Source organism: Lutra lutra, chromosome 2, assembly GCF_902655055.1.
Source record: "Lutra lutra chromosome 2, mLutLut1.2, whole genome shotgun sequence".
NCBI classification, from domain to species: domain Eukaryota; kingdom Metazoa; phylum Chordata; class Mammalia; order Carnivora; family Mustelidae; genus Lutra; species Lutra lutra.
In genome coordinates this window covers 83,359,795-83,383,082 of record NC_062279.1, presented here as the reverse complement: position 1 = coordinate 83,383,082, position 23,288 = coordinate 83,359,795, and the positions used below count along the sequence as shown (strand labels likewise).

The following is a 23,288-nucleotide window of genomic DNA, read 5'->3' as shown; positions in this document are numbered from 1 at the left end:
TTTCAAATACAAGAATCGGTAAGTCCTCTCCGTTTTCACCCAAGTACAAGGATGTTACATTTCTCTGGAAAATGATGGCAAGGCATCTTTCACAGTCTAGATAAACTGAAGATTTCCTAAATCACCAATCCTGGTTCCATTTTGTTTCATGGTTCTTCCTTTCAATTTTTCTCTCCTTTCACATTCTATAGTATGCGGCAAGAAAAACCCAAGTCATGCCTTCCAACACTTTTCTTAGAAATCTCTTCCTCTAGAGGCACCTGGGTGGCTAAGTCATTAAGTGTCTGCCTTTGGCTCGGATCATGGTCATGATTCTAGGGCACTGGGATTGAGCCCCACATTGGGCTCACAGCTCAGTGGGGAGCTTCTCACTCTCCCACCTCCCTGCTTGTGCTTCTGCTCTCGTTCTCTCTCCCAAATAAATAAATATAATCTTAAAAAATAGATCTCTGCTAAATATCCAGATTCTGCCTTTCTGGTACTTGCAGACTATAATTCAGCTAAATTTCCTGCCATGCAGCTTTTCCTCCAGTTTCCAGTAACAGATTCCTCATTTCCAGCTATATTGTCCCTGGCATCACTTTTGACATCATAATTCAATTTAACATCATAATTTTAACATCATAAATTTAACATCAAAATTTAGCATCATAATTCAATCAGATCATGACATATTAAGTATTCTCCAGAATGATACAGGCTCTCTCTACCACATGTCCACTTCTCTACCACATTTTGGAGTCCTTGCTAGCAGAGTTAACATACATATGTCCACTAACACTGCATTCAAGCAACCTAGGCTTTTTAAATTTAGGAATTTAAGGAAATTTAGGAATTAAGGAAAAAGATAATGAAGTTATCATTCTTTCAGCCTTTGTCATTGCCCCATTGCCCCAAACGTGTCCCAAACACATTTCTAGGTATTTGTTACAATAGCACCTCACACTCCAGTACCAAAATTGGTACTCATTTCCCATCGCCACTGTAACAAACAACCACAGACTCAGTTGCTTCAAGTAACACTGATTGAGACTCTGAGATGAGTCTCACCAGATTAAAATCAAAGTGCTGGCACGGCTGCTTCTTTTCTGAAGGCTCTCAGGGAGAATAGGTTTTCCAGCCTTGTCCAGTTTCTAGAAGCTGCACACACGCCTCGGTGATAACTCCTTTGCATCGTCCAAGCCAGCAATTCCTGGTCAAGTCTTTCCCATGTTGCATCACTCTGACTCTGACCCTGACTCTCTTGGCTCCATTTTTCATTTATAAGGACCGTTGTGATTACAGTATGCCCATATGGATAATCTGGGATAACCTGCCACATCTCAAGTTCTGTTGACTAGCAATCCTAGTTCTATGTGCAACCTTAACTTCCCCTCCCCCCTCTGCCTCGTGGCATAACATAGTCATAGTTTTCAGGGGTGGCATGGGAACCTTGGGGCAGGGAGGGCACATCATTTTGCCTACCACACTATTTATTGATAACAAACACCACTGGTTTGAGAAAAAGTATAAACATTTCTGTCATCATTAGAATCTCTTAGAGTCGCAACTGCTTCATGAATGTCGATACCAAGACGAGACATTTAGGGACCCCCCAACCCTATGTAGTCTGTTTTTCCTAATTGAAACTTCACATTCTTTTTTTTTTTTTTTAAGATTTTATTTATTTATTTGACAGGCAGAGACACAATCAGAGAGGGACACAATCAGAGAGGGAACACAAGCAGGGGGAGTGGGAGAGGGAGAAGCAGGCTTCCCACCAAGCAGGGAGCCCAATATGGGGTTGATCACGATCTGAGAATCATGATCAGAGCCGAAGGCAGATGCCCAATGACTGAGCAACCCAGGTGCTCTTAAGATTTTACCTCTTTATTTGTCTGAGAGAGAAAGAATGAGAGAACACAGGCAGGCTTCCTGCTGAGCAGGGAGCCCTATGCAGGGCTCTATCCAAGGACTCTGGGATCATGACCCGAGACAAAGGCAGATGCTTAACTGACTGAGCCACCCAGGAGTCCTGAAACTTTCACATTCTAAAACAGACATTTTGGAGTACTGACACAGTCCCAGTAATGACAAGTTAGCAATGTGAAGCTTATCTAACTAGCTATATTTAAAACAAATTGAAAGTAAATCATCTTAAGAAGAAAAGGAGGGGAAGAAGTCATAAAGAGGAAAAAGATAATGAAGTTATCATTCTTGTGTTTGACAAGTTATCCTGATTTGATAAACAGTACAGTCAAGTGGTTTGTCTGTTTGCTAAAAAATAAAGTGAAGTTCTTCTCCTGACATCTTAATAAAGTATACAATAATATTCAATGTTTTTCATATCTTCCCTCCTGCACCATTGCTCCCATCCTTGTTTCTCTCTCAATTCCCTTTGGTTTATCAATTTGTGTTTGGTTTATGAACTAGACCAAGAACCTATTAAAGATGAATCAATTAGTCCCATTACTTTATTAAAACTGATTTGGTAATAACTTCACAGAAAAAAAAAGAGAAAATACTAGTCCTAAAAATCTCTGGGTTTAAACAGATTCATTGAATCTCTTTCTACATCTAGCATGCTTAATGTGTTGATATTAGATCAGTGCTTCTGAAACTGTAATATGCATAGGAATCAACTGAAGATTTTGATAAATGAATATTCTGATTCTGTAAGTTTGGAATGAGGTTCATAACTCTGTATTTCTGAGAGGAGGACAAGTCACGCTGATTCTGCTGATATGCAGACTACACTCTGAATAACAAGACATTAGATCACATCTCTGGTTGCCATTGTCTTTTGGGAGTGTGAAAAGAATACACATTTGGATGCTTTTGTGCCATTGTCAGTTGTGGGCACAGGAAAAAAACCAAGGCATTTTTTTTTAAACCAAAACATTTTGAGAAGAAAAAGTTGTTTTTCTGCCAAAGATGCCAGGGCTACCAAGGATTACTGTCAACCCAACACTTGTCCTTGTTAACATTTTATTAAGTTGTCATGACAAATTTCCTATTCTCAATAAAGTGGAGGCCAGTGGGTTTTCACCTACACATTACCTAGAAGACAGAAAAATGGACCTAGAAGATGATGAAATGTTCATATATTCATTCATCCACTCTATAGTTATTTTACTGAATTCCTCTTATGAACCATGTTCATTGCTAGGCACTTAGGCTGCAAAGATTCCTTCCCTAACAGCAAGGAACTCTTAGCAATTTTTTAGGGCATATCAAACATCCAGAGTAGAGCATATGCTTCATGATCACCCAGCACCCTAGATTGGTTATTTTTCCCACATTCTGCATTGCCTGACAGTCACAAAGGATGGGAGAAGGAGAATACAAGCCCTCTCTCTAGCTGAGAGTCTATTCTTGGTAAAACTGAGTAGCCTGGGGGACAGAGATTACTGAGGATAAATGTAGTATTTGGGAAGGACTTTGGTGTGCACTGGGATATAAAGATGGTGAAGGCAGAAATGAATGAGTTAAGCAAGTCATGTGCCAGGATGAAAGGAATATTGATAAGAGTAAAGGAACACAAAAACGAAAACACAGATTTTATATAAGCTTACAGCCATGTAAGCTTGGCCCCAACTGATTTTTCCACTTTATCTTCCTAGACTTTTGTTTGTTTTTCATTTACTTCCTATTTCTATCTATTGACATCACTCTCTGTTTTTTGACTATTGGTCTTCATGCCTTCCCACCTCCATGCCCTTGTTCACAAGTTTCCCTCTGCCTGAAAACAAAACAAATAAAACAAGGAAAAAAATCTCCTTTGATTAAGGAGTCAATTCCATTTACAGTTGCACCCAAAACCATAAGATACCTCGGAATAAACCTAACCGAAGAGACAAAGGATATGACTATAGAACAGTCATGAAAGAAATTGAGGAAGACACAAAGAGATGGAAAAGCATTCTGTGCCAATGGATTGGAAGAACAAATATTGTTAAAATGTCTATGACACCTAGAGCAATCTACCCATTCAATGAAAGTCCTATCAAAATACCATCAACTTTTTTCACAGAACTGGAACAAATAATCCTAAAATTTGTATGGGACCAGAAAGGATACTAAACAACCAAAGGAATGTTGAAAAAGAAAACCAAAGCTGGTGGCATCACAATTACAGACTTCAAGCTCTATCACAAAGCTGTCATCATTAAGACAGTATGGTACTGACACAAAAACAGACACACAGATCAACAGAACAGAACAGAGAGCTCAGAAATGGACCCTCAACTCTATGGTCAACTAATCTTCAACAAACCAGGAAAGAATGTCCAGTGGAAAAAAGACAGTCTCTTCAACAAATGGTGTTGGGAAAATTGGAGAGCCAGATGTGGAAGAATGAAACTGGACCATTTCCTTACACCACACACAAAAAATAGACTCAAAATGGATGAAAGACCCTAATGTGAGACAGGAATCCATCAAAACCCTAGAGGAGAACACAGACAGCAACCTCTCTGATCTCAGCTGCAGCAACTTCTTGCTAGACACATCTCCAAATACAAGGGAAATAAAGAAAAAGAGAAACTAATAATATCTGATAGAACTAAATGTTTTATCAAATAAAGAACTGGTATCCAAAACCTATGAAGAACATATCAAAGTCAACACCCAAAGAACAAATAATCCAATCAAGAAATGGCCAGAGGACATGAACAGACATTTCTACAAAGAAGACATCCAAATGGTCAACAGACACATTAAAAAATGCTCAACATCACTCGGCATCTGGGAAATACAAATCAAAACTACAATGAGATTCCACCTCACACCAGTCAGAATGGCTAAAATCAATAAGTCAGGAAATGACAGATGTTGGTGAGGATGTGGAGAAAGGGGAACCCTCCTACACTGTTGGTGGGGATGCAAGCTGGTGTGGCCACTCTGGAAAATGGTATGGAGGTTCCTTAAAAAGTTGAAAATAGAGCTACCCTATGACCCAGTAATTGCACTACCGGGTATTCACTATAAAGATACAAATGTAGTGATCCGAAGGGGCATGTACACCCAAATGTTTATAGCAGCAATGTCCATAATAGCCAAACTATGGAAAAAGCCCAGATGTCCATCAACAGATGAACAGATAAAGAAGATATAATATATCATATATATATATATATATATATATATATATATATATATATGAATACTACTTAGCCATCAAAAAAGGAAAGAGATCTGACCATTTACAAAGATGTGGATGGAACTAGAGGGTATTATGCTTAGCGGAATAAGTCAATTAGAGAAAGACAATTATCATATGATTTCACTCATATGTGGAATTTAAAAAACAAAACAAAGACAGGAAAAATAAAACAGGATGAAATCAGAGAGTGAGACAAACCATAAGAGACTTTTATTTTATTTCTTTATTTGACAGACAGAGATCAGAAGTAGGCAGAGAGGCAGGCAGAGAGAGAGGGGGAAACAGGCTCCCTGCTGAGCAGAGAGCCCAAATGGGATCATGAACTGAGCAAAAGGCAGAGGCTTAATCCACTGAGCCACCCAGGCACCCGAGACTTCAATCATAGGAGACAAACTGAGGGTTGCTGGAGGAGAGGGGTGGGGGGGATGGGTAACTGAATGATGGACAATAAGGAGGACATGCAATGTGATGAGCACTGAGTATTGTATGAGACTGATGAATCATTGATCACTACCTTTGAAACCAATAATATGTTATATGTTAATTAATTAAATTTAAATTTCAAAGACATCTTTTTTCCTTTTTTAAAAAAAAAATTAAATTTCTTTTCAGTGTACCAGAATTCATTGTTTATGTACCACACCCAGTGTTCCATGAAATACGTGCCCTCCATAATACCCATCACCAGGCTCACCCAACCTCCCACCCCCCGCCACTTCAAAATCCTCAGATTGTTTTTCGGAGTCCATAGTCTCTCATGGTTCATCTCCCCCTCCAATTTCCCCCAACTCCCTTCTCCTCTCCATCTCCCCATGTCCTTGTGTTATTTCTTATGCTCCACATAAGTGAAACCATATGATAATTGACTCTCTCTGCTTGAATAATTTCACTTAGCATAATCTCTTCCAGACCCATCCATGTTGATACAAAAGTTGGCAGGCACCTGGGTGGCTCAGTGGGTTAAGCCTCTGCCTTTGGCTAGGGTCATGATCTCAGAGTCCTGGGATCAAGGCCTGCATCAGTCTCTCTGCTCGGTGGGGAGCCTGCTTCCCCCTCTCTCTATCTGCCTGCCTTTCTGCCTACTTGTGACCTCTCTCTCTGTCAAATAAATAAATAAAATCTTAAAAAAAAAAAAACAAAAAACAAAAAACAAAAGTTGGGTATTCATCCTTTCTGATGGAGGCATAATACTCCATAGTGTATATGGACCACATCTTCCTTATCCATTCATCCTCTGAGGGCATCTTGGTTCTTTCCACAGTTTGGTGACCGTGGCCATTGCTGCTATGAACATTGGGGTACAGATGGTCCTTCTTTTCACTACATCTGTATCTTTGGGGTAAATACCCAATCGTGCAATTGCAGGGTCATGGGAAGCTCTATTTTTAATTTCTTAAGGAATCTCCACACTGTTTTCCAAAGTGGCTATACCAACTTGCATTCCCACCACCAATGTCAAAGGGTTCCCCTTTCTCCACAGCCTCTCCAACACATATTATTTACTGTCTTGTTAATTTTGTCCATTCTAACTGGTGTAAGGTGGTATCTCAATGTGGTTTTGATTTGAATCTCCCTGATGGCTAGTGATGATGAACATTTTTTCATGTGTCTGTTAGCCATTTGTACGTCTTCATTGGAGAAGTGTCTGTTCATGTCTTCTGCCCATTTTTGACATGATTATCTGTTTTGTGTGTGCTGAGTTTGAGAAGTTCTTTATAGATCCTGGATGTCAGCCTTTTTTCTGTACTGTCATTTGCGAATATCTTCTCCCATTCCGTGGGTTGCCTCTTTATTTTGTTGACTGTTTCCTTTGCTTTGCAGAACCTTTTGATTTAGATGAAGTCCCAAAAATTCATTTTCACTTTTGTTTCCTTTGCTTTTGGAGACATAGCTTGAAAGAAGTTGCTGTGGCTGATATTGAAGAAGTTACTGCCTATGTTCTCCTCTATGATTCTGATGGATTCCTGCCTCACATTGAGGTCTTTTATCCATTCTGAGTTTATCTTTGTGTACGGTGAAAGAGAATGGCCAAGTTTCATTCTTCTACATATAGTTGTCCAATTTTCCCAGCACCACTTACTGAAAAGACTGTCTTTTTTCCACTGTGTATTTTTTCCTGCTTTGTCAAAGATTATTGGACCAGAGTTGAGGGTCCATATCTGGGCTCTCTACTCTGTTCCACTGGTCTATGTGTCTGTTTTTATGTCAGTACCATGCCGTCCTGGTGATCACAGCCTTATAGTAAAGCTTGAAATCATGCAACGTGATACCCTCAGTTTTGTTTTTCTTTTTCAACATTTCCTTAGCAATTCGGAGTCTCTTCTAGTTCCATACAAATTTTAGGATTGTTTGCTCCAGCTCTTTGAAAAATGCTGGTGGAATTTTGATCGGAATGACATTGAAAGTATAGATTGCTCTAGGCGGTATAGACATTTTAACAATGTTTATTTTTCTGATCCATGAGCATGGAAGGGTCTTCCATCTTTTTGTGTCTTCTTCAATTTCTTTCATGAGTGTTCTAAAGCTCCTCGAGTACAAATCCTTAACCTCTTTGGTTAGGCTTATTCCCAGGTATCTTATGGCTCTTGGTGCTATAGTAAATGGAATCGATTCTCTAATTTCCCTGTCTGTATTTTCATTGTTAGTGTATAAGAAAGCAACTGATTTCTGTACAGTGATTTTCTATCCTGCCACATTACAGAATTGCTGTATGAGTTCTAGCAGTTTGAGGGTGGAGTCTTTTGGGTTTTCCATATAAAGTATCATATCATCTGTGAAGAGAGAGAGAGTTTGACTTCTTCACTGCCAATTTCAATACCTTCTATTTCTCTTTGTTGTCTGATTGCTGTTGCTAGGACTTCTAATACTGTGCTGAACAAGAGTGGTGAGAGTGGGCATCCTTGTCGTGTTCCTGATCTCAACGGGAAGGCTGTGAGCTTTTTCCCATTGAGGATGATATTTGCTGTGGGTTTTTCATAGATAGATTTTATGAAGTTCAGGAATGTTCCCTCTATCCCTATACTTTGAAGCATTTTAATCAGGAACTAAATTTCAAAGACATCTTAAAAAAAAAAAAAAAGGAAAATCTCCTTTATTTCATCTTTTCATAATGACCAAATTTTTAAGAACTAACTTTAATGTTGCTCCATTATGAAGTGTTTCTCCTATTAGAAGATATCTCTTCTTCCTCTGGGCTTTTATATCACTGAATTTATTTTTAAAAAATAGTAAGAGATCCTCTCTCAATTATGTTGTCCACTGAAAGAAAGCCACGCTCATTAGGTAGGTTCGTCAATGCGGTATTCATTGTCTCCCTGAGGACTACAGCCTGGGTAGTATTTCAGATTGCTCTGAAGAACTTCTTCAAAGCTTGTGAGCTACAGGGGATTATAGATACAAAAGGCGAAGGGTGCATATGTAGTTGTTCTCCAAATACTCACACATCATAAGGTATAATTCGGTTGTGAAAATATATATGCAGTTGTAAAATATAATACAGTTGTAAAAATTAAGTTTTTCTACTTTCTAAATAGACACAAGAAAGACCCTTAGTCCTCTTAATACTTTATGTTTCTATCATATTTGATTATTTAAAACTATTGTTTGCATGCCTCTACTTAACTGGTTTTCTAGTTCTTCCTGTTCTTGATTTCTCCTTGAGATAACCTGAGACAATCCCACAAGGCTGACATAGTCACCTACTGCAGATTTAGTTAGTGCACAGTGGTGGTCCTGGGTTTAAAGAAGGAACACATAATAATCAAGCATTAATTATGGATTCACAATGAAACAGCATAATGAGATTTTTTTAAGTCGGAAAACTGACCCAAAATGAATATCAGAACTTACTTTTCTGTGCTGAAATTCTCTCTCTCTCTCTTTCTCTCTGTCACACACACACACCACCACCACCACCACCACCAATAGAATTAAATGCACTGAACCAAGCAGAATCAGGACTTTACTGGGAAGATGCATAAGCTTTGCAACCGCAGAATCGCATTTGCGGAGGCGTAGATTGGCTTTAAAACCTGTAAAACAGGAAAAGAAAATCATCCATTTGGTATTAACTTCCCAGTAGAAATGTTGGAGGTTTTAACTACTGTAAACGACAGTTTTTCTGGACGATTGCATAGTGCAGATTTTTTTTTTTTTCCTAAGTGAGTCCAATTTTCCTTGAGTTTCCTCCCTTTTTTGTTTCCTTTCCTTTGTCCCTGTCCCTTCTCTCTGGTAACTGCTGGGCTGGCGATTGGGCGGCCTGAGAGAGGCCAGGACTCAGTTCCCCTGCCCTAGCCTGGGCGTAGTGGGTGGGACTCTAACACAGAGCAGATTTTCCAAAGCAGGTTTCTTTGCAGTTTACCAACTCTTTGGCAGCGCTAAACGCGAGGCCAAAAGGCCAAGAGCAGCCTGGAGCCGCCCCAGGCGACCGACACCTGCCTGGGGTTTGGGGGGCTGGAGGGTGGGGAGAGGGGGGCAGGGAGCGTCGGGAGCACATCAGCAGGACCCAGACCCCAGTGACCTCACCATGGTTGGTTTTAGTCGCTACTTTCTTTTTCAGTCTTTCGGTGCAAGGAAGGGGAAGGATTCTGACAAGAACTTGATTGAATGCAGTAGGGAAAAGGATTATAAGGGATCGTTTGGAGTCGTCAGGGAGCGGGAGAGAGATACAGAGACAGGGAGGGACCGCGGCCAGAGCTGATTGAGTGTTTGGGAACAGAGCGGGGAATCCGGTTTGCAAGGCACGTCGCGTCCCGCCCAGCCTGTTGAGCAGGTAGACAGGAGTGAGCCCAAGTGTGAGTACCGCGGTCGCGCGTTTGGTTGATGCACTCGCGCCCGGACTGACAGGTGCGGCTGCAGGATCCCCTCTCCCGCTCACCCTCTCCTGGCCCTGACGCCCACTGTCTTTCCGCGTTCGCAGTGGGGATTTGCCCGGCGCGCCCGGGAGCTGCCCGAGATCCGGAAACGCAGCCGCTGGGTCTGGGAAGCCAGCGAGTAAATGGTCTCTGCATGCCCACGCGGCTCGGGGTTCCCCAGAGAGGCAGTCCTTCTCCCCCGGCCGGTGGCCTGGGCTCATCCCCTTTCCCTTCCCTGGGAAGACTTCCGTGCGCTCCCAGCTGCTCGGCCCCTGGGGGCTGGAGCCCGGTTCCCACGCTGGGGAGGAGCGAAGGAGCAAAGGAGACGGCGCCCGGGGGGCCCTGCTCAGGGCCCGGGCGGGGGGGCGGTTTGCGGGGCCCGAGGGAAGAGGACTGAAGGGGGTGGGCGCCGGGCCGTGCAGCGCCAGCGCCGGCGCTCGAAGAGCCGGGGCGTGAGAACGCGCTGGGCGCGCTGGGGCAGCTGCTCTCCCACGGCCCGGGCGCCGGGGCCTTGGGCGCACGCGAGGGTCAGCTGCGGCGGCAAAGGGCGGCCGGGACCTTAGAGCTGGCCGGGGCTCGAGGCCGCGCCCTGGCTTCACCGCAACTTCACCCCGCCGGCTGTTGCGTGGGCGAGCCATTCGCCCTTGTAGGGAGCAAACCGCTACGTTCGCGGAATTGCTTAGAGAAAGCAATCAGCAAACTTCCAGCGGGGCTGCTCGGGCTGAACCGAAGAGTAAGTGTGTGTGTGTGTGTGTGTGTGTGTGTGTGTGTGTGTGTGTGTGTGTGTACGTGCGCGCGCGCGGTCTAATCTGGCAGACCAATTTTCTGTTCTCATTAAGACCGCAGCACTTGGGGAAATGGTGAGCTGGGGATAAGGGCTGTCTCTGCGCGTCGGGGCTGTGCCTGCAGCCTGTTCCTGCTGAGCTAAGCGGCCTCACGGTGGCATTTGTGTGAGGGGCTGCAGTGCTTCGTGGTCATGTGATTTCAGGCTATGGATTTCATGCGTCTTTCTTTTGCTCACTTATTTCCTGTGGTTCTTCCTTTTGCACTCGATGAGCAGTTTGCATCTTCCGAAGTAATACAGGTTGGACGCCTTCATGGTAACCGGTCAGAGGCACCGGGTTTCCAAGGTTCTGAAAACTCGTCTGAGTTTTAAATACAACAGGCCATATTGTGTGTGTGTGCGTGTGTGTGTGTGCGCGCGCGCGCATTTATTATGTATCAGTAGTGATTTTCCAGGATCAGTCTTCCGATGGTGATATCATTAAATGTCTCCTAAGTAAGTATACTTGAACTAGTCTTGGTGGGAGCATCATTAACCCTCTGGTTACATACATAAACGTTGAAGCACTTAATGATAGAGGTTTTTATAGCTTGGTTCATAGTGTGGAAGTAATCTGTTGCTTTTCCTAAAATGGCTGTATTTTTCTTCAGGAGTGGTCCTGTCAAGTGCTTTACTATGAAGAGTGGTAAAAAATCAGTAACAGTAAAAATATAACAACAATCTGAAAATCTGAAATTCCAAAGCAAACTTTGTCAAAAAGCCCTATAAGCTTCATTACTCTTTAGGTGAGACTATCTGTGTACTCTGTGTACGTTAAGTTCTTAAGCGACTGAGTCTATAGATCTCTGTCAAGGAGTCATGAAGCCCTTGATATTGTATGTAAACATTTGAGTCCCTGCATTTTTAGGGCGATAGTCCAGAGTCCTCAGATATCCAAAGGGATTTTTGACCCAACAGAAAACTAACCACAAAGTTAAAATATAAAAGCTTTACTTTTTCTTGTCAAAACAATAGGCTTTCTACATAAAGCCTGCAGACATAAAATGGTAGGAAAAAATCTTGAATAACTCATGTTACAATAATTAAACATTTCATGTAAGATAGGCCGCCTTGTGTGTTTTTATCAGGAAACTTAGGTAGAGGAACTTTATTTAGTAGAAATTTGTGATAGACAAATAGGTATATTCTGTTTCTGCTTGTACTGTAAGATCTCTTGCTAGTATGACACAGAAAATTTTTTAAAAAATTCTATTTTTCTCTATTTGAAACCAAACAGAAATATACTTATACTTGGTGTGGTGTTTCAAAGTGTGTGAATATAAGTAATCCCTTAGAGGCCTTGTTTTTAGATGTCTTGTTTTAGATGTTATAAAGTATCTAAGATAGTTTTCTGTCATTTAGAGAATGTGGAAGAAAATGTAAAGGTATTTGACTTACATCTGGTAACAGCAAAGGAAAGAAAAATGTGGGCAACTTCATAAGCCTTAGTCCTTATAGTTCTTATAACTATGGTTTATGAAACAATCTTATTTTAAGGCATTATTTTGAAAAACTGTTTTAATATTGCACCAAAAACTAAAGAAGTAATAACTAAAATTAAATTACTTCTATTGTAAATATGTCAATAAAATATTCTTGTGCCTAAATGTCAACTGTTGTGTCATAGATATTTTTGAAACAAAAAGACTTAAATCTTTAGTTAATACCAGGTTTGTCTGTTTTCTTATAAATTAAAATTGGATAACCTTGAATTTTGTCAGAAACCATATCAGGGAGATTAAATCCTGTATTTACATTTGTAGATTACATTTGATAACAATTAATAATGACTGTAGGGAGGAGAATATTGATTTTTAAAAAAATAATATCAGTACCCAAAAAATCTCTAGTTAAAATCAAATTTGCCTTAAGAATTAATTTCTCCGGTGCAAAAATAATGAATACTGTTATGCTGAAAAAAAAAAAATTAAAAAAAAAAATTAAAAAAAAAAAAAAAAAGAATTAATTTCTCCAAGGAAGGAGAAGTAGAAAGCTAAAGCAGTATTTGAATAAACCAAAAAGTATGTTACTGATGGGAAAAATTTGGGGGGAAAATTAGATATTGAGAATATTTTCTGTATGTCAGATCTGCCAACAAGTTGCTTAGCTTCTCTTTTTTTTTTTTTTTTTGCTGAAATACATAACTTTTATGGCACTGATTTTTATACCATTTAATTATAGATATTCACCCAAGCTACTTTTCTTAAATACTACTAATTACTTTTCAGCATATTTGTAGGAAAAGATATTTTATTTCATAAAATAGCAATAATTTTAGGTTTTAGTCTCTAGGCCACCTGGATTTATTCAATAAGTATTTATTAGGTGCCCTATGCAATAGTTTTGAGTATCTCTACCTTGACCTGATACAAGAAGAATTTTTGACAATTTTTAGGTCTTTATATGAACAAATTTGGGTGTCCATAGACTCGTTGACTTATTTGGGGTTAGAATACTGTTTTGACTATCCTGAATCACATTTGCTTATTTTATTTCTCTCAAACAGTTTGGAAGTGTCTGACCTATTTCATATTATTTTCTCTCTCCTGGGTTCAGGCCAACAGATTTTATCTTCCTATAGTCATGGGGGTTATACAGTACGAATAGAATTATTTGCAAGGAGTGAAGAGCTGTAGGTAAGCTCCCTCCTCAGCCTACAGTAGGAAAGAATGAATGCTTTATAAAATTTGAGGGTCTCTGGGGCATGGTTACCCCTTGCCACTTCTTTTTTTTTTTTTTTTTTTTTAAAGATTTTTATTTATTTATTTGACAGACAGAGATCACAAGTAGGCAGAGAGGCAGGCAGAGAGAGAGGAAGGGAAACAGGCTCCCTGCTGAGCAGAGAGCCCGATGTGGGACTCAATACCAGGACCCTGAGATCATGACCTGAGCCGAAGGCAGCGGCTTAACCCACTGAGCCACCCAGGCGCCCCTACCCCTTGCTACTTCTTGTAGTTACTCCTATCACTTACCCAAAATGCTTTCTGGCAATTAATACTAGTTTTATAAAATGAACCCTCCCTTTCAGAAAATCAAAGGCAACTCAATTTAATTAATTCACATACCACCTCCTCCTACTCACCACAGTAGGAATTAGCAAGAAGCCAACAGAAGACAATGGCTTTGGGAGTGAACACCCTGGGGAAAGGAAGTTGAGCAGACCAGAAAAAAAAAACTTCTTAATCCTGAATTTCTTCCAGGTCTGACCTATCTACATGTCTCCTTTCTCTATGGGGCATTACATTAAAAATACCTATAAATATGCCTGTATTGCCTACCAAACTCACATCTCTTTCAGGATACTCATCACTGGGTCCATAGCCTGGCACACAGTAGGTGTCTAATAAGATTAATTGTGTTGTCTTTGTAATTGTTGCATTAAGGTTTTTTTTTTTTTTATTCTGTTCAAGAATACAATTTTTTTTTTAAAGAAATACTCGTCTTGCACTGACGAGTGCAATATTGTCCTGTGGAATATTCTGGTCTTGATCATCCAAAGACTTTGCTGTGCTCTTTTCTCATATGGCTTTCAGCCTGTTCAGAACTGCTTGTAAACTGCTGTTTCTTTCACCATCGTCCAATTACCCTTTGTTTTTTTAATTTACCTCTTTAACTTGTGTTACTTTGCCCCCATTACCAGTGCTTTTTGACCTCCTGAACATTCTGCTTTCCTTAAGAATCTAAAATAATTGGAGGTTGTTCAGGGCTTCATTCAACATGTACGATTTGGCTTTCAGAGGACCCTAACCTGCTCTACCTCCCGGTGGGGGTCCACTAGTATTCACCCCCTTGGGCCTTCTCATCCCTCAGGGTTGCCCCAGCTGGACCAAAAGCTAAGCATTTCATATTTCTTACCAACAACATCTTATCCTTCCGCTCCCCTAATTCCACTCACTCATTACTACCCAACACCCTTTTCTCCCATCACTGTTAGTTGGGCACCCCCAATTTTCTCATGTTTTCCTCTTTACTTACCACACTAATCTTGAATGGCAATGTCAACTCTGCTCCAGACTTCAGATCTCTTGCCACCAGAGCTACCAGAATCTGATTTACTCTAACTTCAGCTTAAGAGCTGGTTAGTAGGGCACCTGAGTGGCTCTGTAATAAAGTGTCTGCTTATGACTCGGGTCATAATCTAAGTGTCCTGGGATCGAGTCCCACCTCGGACTTCCTGCCTCATGGGAGTCTGCTTCTCCCTCTCCCTCTCCTCCCACTTGGTCTCTCAATCTCTCTCTCTCTCTCTCAAATAATAAATAAATAAAATCTTAAAAAAAAAAGAGGTGATTAACAGTGCTAGGAAGCTATTTTATCCTCTCTTGGATAATTCCATATCAAATTCTCCATAGTACTTGTTCCAGATTTCTCCAGATTTTCCAATCTGCCCACTTTAGCCTTACTCTTTTCATTCTTAGTGGATGACCTTATTTCCATATTCACAGAGAATATTAAGTTCAACTTAGGCAAACCATTTATCAAGATTCATTTGGAACTTAGGAGGCATTTCTTTATTTGACCCATCTGATCATAAGAACTCTCTTCCTTTTAAAAAAAAAAAAAAGAACTCTCTTCTTATATTGAACAATACTATTTATCTCTGTAATATTTATGTGCTGATTATTACCTCTTAGAGTACTAATACAAAAGGCTTTTATATATGACAACTCTTGGGTCTCTATGGGTCCCACCCAGTTCCTTCAACTCATCTGTATTTGACATGCCTTGAAAGTCTCATCATCATCAGGGAATTTCTCTTTTGGATACCCTCCTATTTTTCTTAAAGTGTGGTCCCTAGAGCTGAACATAGATGAGTGGACTGATATCATTGAATATATCTGGTTACATCCTCTGGATACTGTACACTAATCATCCTAACTCTAGTCTGTCTTTCCCCCACTTTTTTTTTTTTTTTTGCATCCACACTACACTGTTTAATTATGCATCCTTTTATCCATACTCTGATGCAGATATACTTCTCCCCAGTTGTGCATTTGGCCATTTGAGTTGGGATTTTTAAAAATACTTACTGCAATTAAATTTGATCTTTACCTTTAGTCTGTTGTTCCAAAAGGTCAAGATATTTTTGGATTCTAATTCCTTGATAAAGATTAGCCATTCTTCCCAATTTGGTGGCATTAATAGATTTGATTAGGATGCAGTTAAGATCTTCATCCAAATAACTGCAAAATGCTGCTCTGGAGGGACATCTGGCACAATCCTAGATCCTAGACACCTTCTTCTTGCTTTACATTAGTCTGTGAATTAGTAGTCCTCTTTATGAGGATGTCCCCCCAATTATATCCTCAACTAATTCTCTTTCTTTGGCATTTACATTCTTTGTGTAGCCCAGGAGTATACTGTGACAGATGTGGTCAAATTCCTTGGAAAAATGCATTTCCACTTTCTGTGGAATAGATATCAAATTATTATTTTTATGTAATGATATGCTCCCTGTGACCTTTCATTAGCTTGTAGGTATCAACACCTCACATTCTGAATACTCACATACCATAGTTTTACAAATATCTTGGGAATCATACCTATAGGGAATGTCAAGCTCTCTAGGCTAGAGTTCGTGGAATCACCTTCTCTATTTTGAAAATTGAGACAATGGCTGGATTCTTCCTTTTCTACCAACCCTTCTCTTCATTGTAATATTTTTAAAGATGATTTTAACTAGTCCCTATTTCATCCACAGATGCTTTCAGTACTTTGTAATGCGGTTCCCTCACATGAGTAGATTTAAACTCGTTTAGAATATTTAATATCATTCTATACCTTGGGCCTTAAATTTGTTATTTTGATTTTGGTCTTACTTTTGCCAGTATGAATATTGCTTTCTTGAGGAATGGAGATGAAACAAAACAAAAATAGAGTAATTCTGCTTGACCAGTTCTGTGCCATCTTTTGAATTTCCTCATATCCCCTGCAAGTCCTTGAACTCTTCCTATAACCAAATAAATGCCATTATCTCCACTTTATCTGAAAGGTAAATTAAAAGAATTGGAAGAACTTTTTTATTTTTTAAATTTATGATTTTTGGAGGCTTCAGTTTATTTTATATTTTATGACAGCCTTCTCAGAGTCTCAGTCTCTTTTTGGTACTTCTCGCAATAAGGTTTATTATGGATTATGTTCGTCACTGGGCTACATACCAGCGCAGTTTATGACACAGTCGCTGACTTGAGGGAATTTGAAGTCTGCATGCAGAGATAACAGAACCCAGAAGTAGTCTCAAAATTACACACAGCAACATTTACAAATGAGCTTAATATCAGTGGTGCCTTTTTAGGAAGGTCTGAAGAACTTAAAGGAGAGAACTTGGCAGGATGGAAATACTGAAGGCTCTCTAGAGAAGATCTGGCTCTTCGTTGAGATTTTGAAAGAGGACTGATGTGGGACTTTGCAGGACCTGTAGGATTTAAATATAGAGAAGAGTGGGAAGGGTGCTCTGGGCAGAGAACAGGAAAGGCACAGAGCTGCAAGCGGGCGAGTGGGTTGAGCGTGGGGTGTGCGCGTGTGCATCCACGTGCGTGCATGTCCATGAGGAACCGGGGTCTGGAGGGAGAAGGGGTAACAGCAGGTTTCCTCAAGCACAGCTTTGAAGTATTCCTTTGTGGAAAATACTAATACTACCTCTCCCTCCATTTCTAGATCTCTTTTTCCTTTGCTCGGTTTTCGGGAGGCCCATACCTACTCAACCTCGTAATCTCAAACTAGGCTCTACTTCTCAGAAACTTTCCTTGACCTTCCAGCCTGAGTTAAGTGCTTTGTTATGTTTTTCCTTCAATGCCCTGTGCTTTCCCATCATATTATTATACTACCCTGTAATTGCTTGTTGAATTGCCTGTTTTCACCAGGACCCTCCTATTCGTGGCAGGAGGTACCATTTCTGCCTAGTTCTCATTCTAGTCACAAACACCTAATAGAAGTGTCCCATGGATCCTCAGCACTCAGTAAAAATGTGTCATATGATACAGGCCTTCTTGGAGTGATGAGGCTATGTTGGGGCATATTTATAAAAATATTTAAGGTAAAGAGAGGTTAGATTACAAAAGACCAGGATGCCAGGCTGAGTTTTGGCTTTATTAGGGAATGAAGAACTATCTTGTTTTTTTGAGTTTAGGGACAGGATGCAGCACACACATGACTTTTAATTAAACCTTCGTAAATCAATTCAAACTATTCAAAATTTGATATGCTTTTCTAGATTTAATGAGGAAATTATTTGGCTCCTTACCTTGCATCAGGTGTTTCCATGTGTGAGGTTGAGAAGACCCTGTAACTTTAATGCCATTCGTTTTATTAGAGAAGTTTTGTTCTTTTACTAGTCTAATTTTATTTGAAGAACATTGTAGCTGCTAATTGTTCTCAATTTTCAATCATTTTGCAGCTTCAGATACTCTCTATTATTAAAGTTGCTAAATGTTACGTGGTTTATATTATTAAGTTAGTAACACACAGGGTGAGGAATTTCAGTGTTCCAGTGGTATAATATAAACTTTTGAGTCGTATATTTGTGAGCATAAAATTTAATCAAGATAGCACAATGGGTGGAGGATTTAGGGGATTAGAACTGTAACATAGAAGAGATTTGGATAAACACATTAACCTTGTCAGTACTTGATATGTCAAAATTTAAAACAAGATATTCTTACAATAGATTAGTATTCACTTGTAAATGTGATTAACAAAAGACTTTTCCCAGTGAAGACTCTTTGGCTAAAATTCCATTTTTTAAGTGTTTTAAAATATTCATAGTCACTAATTGTAAGCAACATTCTTCTTTGTCCACCTCTACTCCCAAATAACAATTTAATGCACTGTGCACCTCTATTCCTGGTTCTTTTCTCCAGTGACTGGCTTAGAGTAACTCTTAAGCTCTTGTCGTGTGTGTTGTCTTATGCCCTTGAAAAATCAGCTGTGGTATATAGGAGAGCTGCGATCTTTCTTCAGACAGTCTGTTCCTTGGATAGATAGCAAATTATCCGAACCTAATTTGTTAGCTTTCCCCATCTCCTCTTTCTCTGCCACCCTTTGAAGCTATAAGAATTTATCCTGATTTAGACTGGATTACCACCTGCAACTCATTTGATAGCTTGGCCAAGGGTAAGAAGGTTGCATTTGAGAGGTATCATAAGGCCATCTACCACAAAAGTTTTTCTTCCACTGGTCGACTCCTAGGGACAACTGCTTTGGATCAATGTAGTCCTTTGGATTTTATCTTTAGGAGGTCCTGGTATAACTGTTTTACTGGGAAGAAGAGCATTACCTTGTTTGCCCAACAGCAAAAGTCACATTTATTATGTTGCCTTCTATCTTCAAGCAAGAATATGGTTTCTTGGACCATAGACCTTCAAATGCAAGAGAAAAAGAAAACTGAAAGACCTAGCATGTAGCGCCTAAATGAGAAAGGTAGATACAAGTAGGGTACACTGGGGACAATATGGTGTTCAGACAGGAAGCTGAAGGTTAAAAAAAGTTTAGGGTCCTGAAAAGAGTTGTTTCTTTACACTTTTGTTCCCTATCCTAACTGGGGGTGCTTAGGATGTTTTCCTCACCTACATCAAAGCAGATTAACATTAGTTTAGTTATATTTATCTTAATATTGGGTCTGTTTCAGTACATAGTGGAAATTGGTAGCTGTAGGTTGTCACAGTCTGTTTTACACACGGTAAAATGGTGTTTAGCTCTGTTTCTTTACATTAACTGTCCTTGGTAAATAATCACTGGTCATTGTTTGAGTATCAAGAATTTGCTGCATGCCATGTATTAAAACCATGTTAAGTGCTATAGAGATCATGCAGTGTTCATAATTTTAAGTAGTCTGCCAGCCTTACTTACTTTACTGTCTAACTTTGCTGGTCAATGTCTTGGTTATTCTCTTACTTGGATTCTGTGTTACAGAATTGGTCAACAGGCTTTTTTAGTTTGTTTCTGTCATTGTCTTCTGCACATCTTTTTCTTCTTCTTGGAATACCTTTCTTGTTTTCTATGCCTTGTTGTTTCATACTTATTCTAGAAGATGCAGCTTAAGTCTTTTTTTGAGGAAACCTTTACCAGTGTACTGTGTCATATTTAGATGCAGATTTTCTGGGGCACTGGGTGACTCCGTCGTTAAGCATCTGCTTTCCAGCTTAGGTCATGATCCCAGGGTCCTGGGATCCAGCCCCGCATCAGGCTCCTTGCTCGGCAGGATGCCTGCTTCTCCCTCTCCCACTCCCCCTGCTTGTGTTTCCTCTCTCACTGTGTCTCTCTCTGTCAAATAAATCAATAAAATCTTTGAAAAAAAATGGGTGCAGATTTTCTGTCTTCCTATCACATGTCATGAGAGATCACACTTTAACTGAATTTGTGTGCTTTTAGTGTATCCACATCCGATTCCCTACATGAAGCATTCCTTAAAGGTCTAGGGCTGGTTTATTTTTATTGCTTTTTGTTCTGGGTTTCTGAAATCTCATCTCTTAGAAAGTAGTCATAGATGCTAAATAAATATTTCTAGGATATATGAACAAATGGATGGATGGATGGATAAATTGAAGAATTCAGGTAGAAGAAAGAGGGAAGATTTTTAAGGGAAGTTTAGGTCGAGTAATTATAAAGAAAGGTCCTAGAGAAAGCATGTTGTGATGGAGTCCAGAGCAGTACATAGACTTTGAAGAGGAAATATATTTTCTTGTCCAGTATCAGAGACAAGGATACTGAATACAGAACTAGTGTAACATTAAGGTAAATGCTGTGGAAGAAAGAAGTGGTGTTACCCAAATGATTTGTGAAATATAAACCTAAAGTATATTATTTATAAGCACTAACTATGTATTTGGTAAAAGAACCCACAATCATTATATACTTCTTTGACGTAAAAAGTAATACATCTTTTAAAGATTTTATTTATTTATTTATTTAGAGAGAGAAAGAATGTGAGCAGGAGGAGGGGCAGAGGGAAAGGGAAAGAGAGAATCTTAAGTAGTCTCCTCCCTCAGCATGAGACTGATGCAGGGCTTGATCCCAGGACTCTCAGATCCTGACCAGAGCAGAAATCAAGAGTCGGACTCAACCAACTGAGCAACCCAGGTGCCCCAAAAGTAATATATTTTTTTAAAATTTAACAAATTTTGGTTGTTTTTGTTGAAGTATATGAAAAAATTCCAGCCTTCCTCTGATATATAGTTGAAAAGGGAGGAGTCATTTAGTAGTATTTTTGGGTAATTATAGATTTTTCTGGTACAAAAATTTCAAAATTTGAAAAATGATCATAACTTAAAGGTTGCTTGCAGTATGGGACGTGAAACTATTAAAATCTATATTCTGTGAAGGGATCTTTATTAATGCATGATTTTGAAACATCATGGTCATTGGAAAATACTGGTTCACTGAGCTTTGCCAGACCTAACATGTTGATACACTTTATGTTCTATCATATAGTAACCAAAAATCACATTCATCAATATCACCATGGATCTCACCCAGAAAAATTTTTAAGTATTGGGAAGCTGTCGAATTCACCATGGCAGATGTAGAAGGTATAGCTGTGGTGTGGTGTGGAGGCTGAGAAAGTCTTCAAGCCAAGAATCCACCCATAAATATATGAAAAATACCAATAAATTTTCCTTTTAATTGAAATACATATTATTAAATTCTAACATAGCAGTTTAAGTGAAAATTTACAAGTTAGAAAACAACATAATTTAATATTACCGAAAAACAAAACAGAAAAGTGTAGTTATTTTGTGTATTTACATGCACGTGCAAGAAAAACTCGGAAATTTCAAAATAGTGATTTGTTGGACAGTGATGAAGTTACTGGAGATAATAGCAAGTATAACCATTGATTTCTGGGAAACACAGAAAGAACACAGCAGAAGTTCTGAGAACAAACCGAGTTAATCCCGGAACATAAATACATTTTTATACTAAATCTACTACCTTACAGTATTCTACACAAGCACACATTCTGTTAGCTGATAAAATGAGGACATTGTTAGATGTTGTATAGCTTCTGGAAAGCTGCACTCATTACCTTTGAGAGAATGAGAATGAAAAGGGCACCTGTACCTTAGTACTGTTATGAAAAGAGTTGTGATGTTGCATATCCTTTAAAGGGCCTCAGGGCATCCACAAGAATTTGCAGATGATACTCTGAGAGCTACTGCTTTAGGTCAACCAAGCCTGTAACAATGTAACATACAGGTGCTAGAATAGTTTTATACCTAATTTCAGAAACTAGGAGTCAACATTCGTTAAATACATATTATATTCCAAGCATTTTAAAAACTGAATTAAAATGAATATATTATTGAGCCCCTGAGAAATATTCTGTGTTATCACTTAATGTACAGATGGTGAAATGGAGTCAAAAGCAGAAAAGTAATTTGCCTTAGTGTCATACCTTCAGTTAGGGGTGGGTGGAACCAGTGTTTGTAGGCAGTGTCCATGCTCTTAAATACTATGTTTTACCACCTTTCCTGGCTATAGAAAAGATTTTCTGGTGGTTTGTAAATAACTTTTGCCTATGATCAATAGCATATTCGCTTATACAGTAGTCTACTTAGACTCTAGAGCTAGGTTTCGAAGACTTGTGAACTTCCAAAAATATGCATGAAACAAGAGATAATTAAGGCATCTGAAAGAATTTTGATAGAAATTCGATTAAATTGGGGATACCTGGGTGGCTCAGTCGGTTAAGCATTTGCCTTGGGCTCAGGTCATGATCCCAGGGGTCCTGGGATGGAGTCCTGGATGGGCTCCTTGCTCAGCAGGGAGCCCGCATCTCTCTCTGCCTGCCACTCTCTCTCCCTCTCTCTGACAAATAAATAAATAAATAATCTTAAAAAAAAAAAAAAAAAGACTCTCTTTTTCCCTCTGCCCATCCAACCCACTCTCTCTCTCTAAAAATAAATAAATAAATAAATAAATCTTTAAAACAAAACAAAGCAAAAAGAATTTCAGTGAAATTAAAATAATATATCTTTAAATTTTCCACCAGACTAAAGTTGCTATGATTGTAATGTTTAGGCTACTCTTTTTTTCATATGTATTAACTGTTAAAATATTTTTTTTGTTGGGTGTATAATTTAAGAGAAACAAACTTGTTTGTTTTCTTTCTTCGGTTCTTAAATTTTTGTTTCATTGTTTGCTACTTTCCATGATTCTCTGGCTGCCTTTTTTTTTCTTTTTCTTTTTTTTCTTTTTAAGTTTGAATTTCAGAAGTTTGGTAACTAAATGCTTAGGTGTGAATTTCTTTGTATTTATCATGCATGGGTATTTGCTGAACTTCTTGGATCTGTGAGTTAATGCTGTTATCAAATGTGAACTATTCCCAGCCATTTCAAATATTTTTTCTTCCTGCATCCCCTCACCTACCCCCCGCCCCGGGACTCTAAAGACCTTTTGATACTGCTGCATAGATTTCAGGTGCTGTCCTTTATTTATTTATTTATTTATTTATTTATTTATTTGCTGTTTATTC

The 23,288-nt window shown here is 39.2% G+C and overlaps 1 protein-coding gene across 6 annotated transcripts in view; it reads left to right on the top strand.

The window, feature by feature from the left end:
- The first annotated feature begins 9,390 nt into the window (after nucleotides 1–9,390).
- GUCY1A1 (guanylate cyclase 1 soluble subunit alpha 1) overlaps nucleotides 9,391–23,288 on the top strand; it is a 61,407-nt gene continuing 47,509 nt past the window's right edge. Inside the window, exons 1-2 of one of the 6 annotated variants that reach the window (XM_047717827.1) lie at nucleotides 9,391–9,671; nucleotides 10,062–10,135. The gene's annotated coding sequence lies outside the window, so the exon portion shown is untranslated. Of the gene's footprint in view, nucleotides 9,672–9,720; nucleotides 9,989–10,061; nucleotides 10,136–10,204; nucleotides 10,730–23,288 lie in introns of those variants that run through there. The other 5 variants (XM_047717828.1, XM_047717826.1, XM_047717825.1 and 2 more) reach the window with 5 other exon arrangements.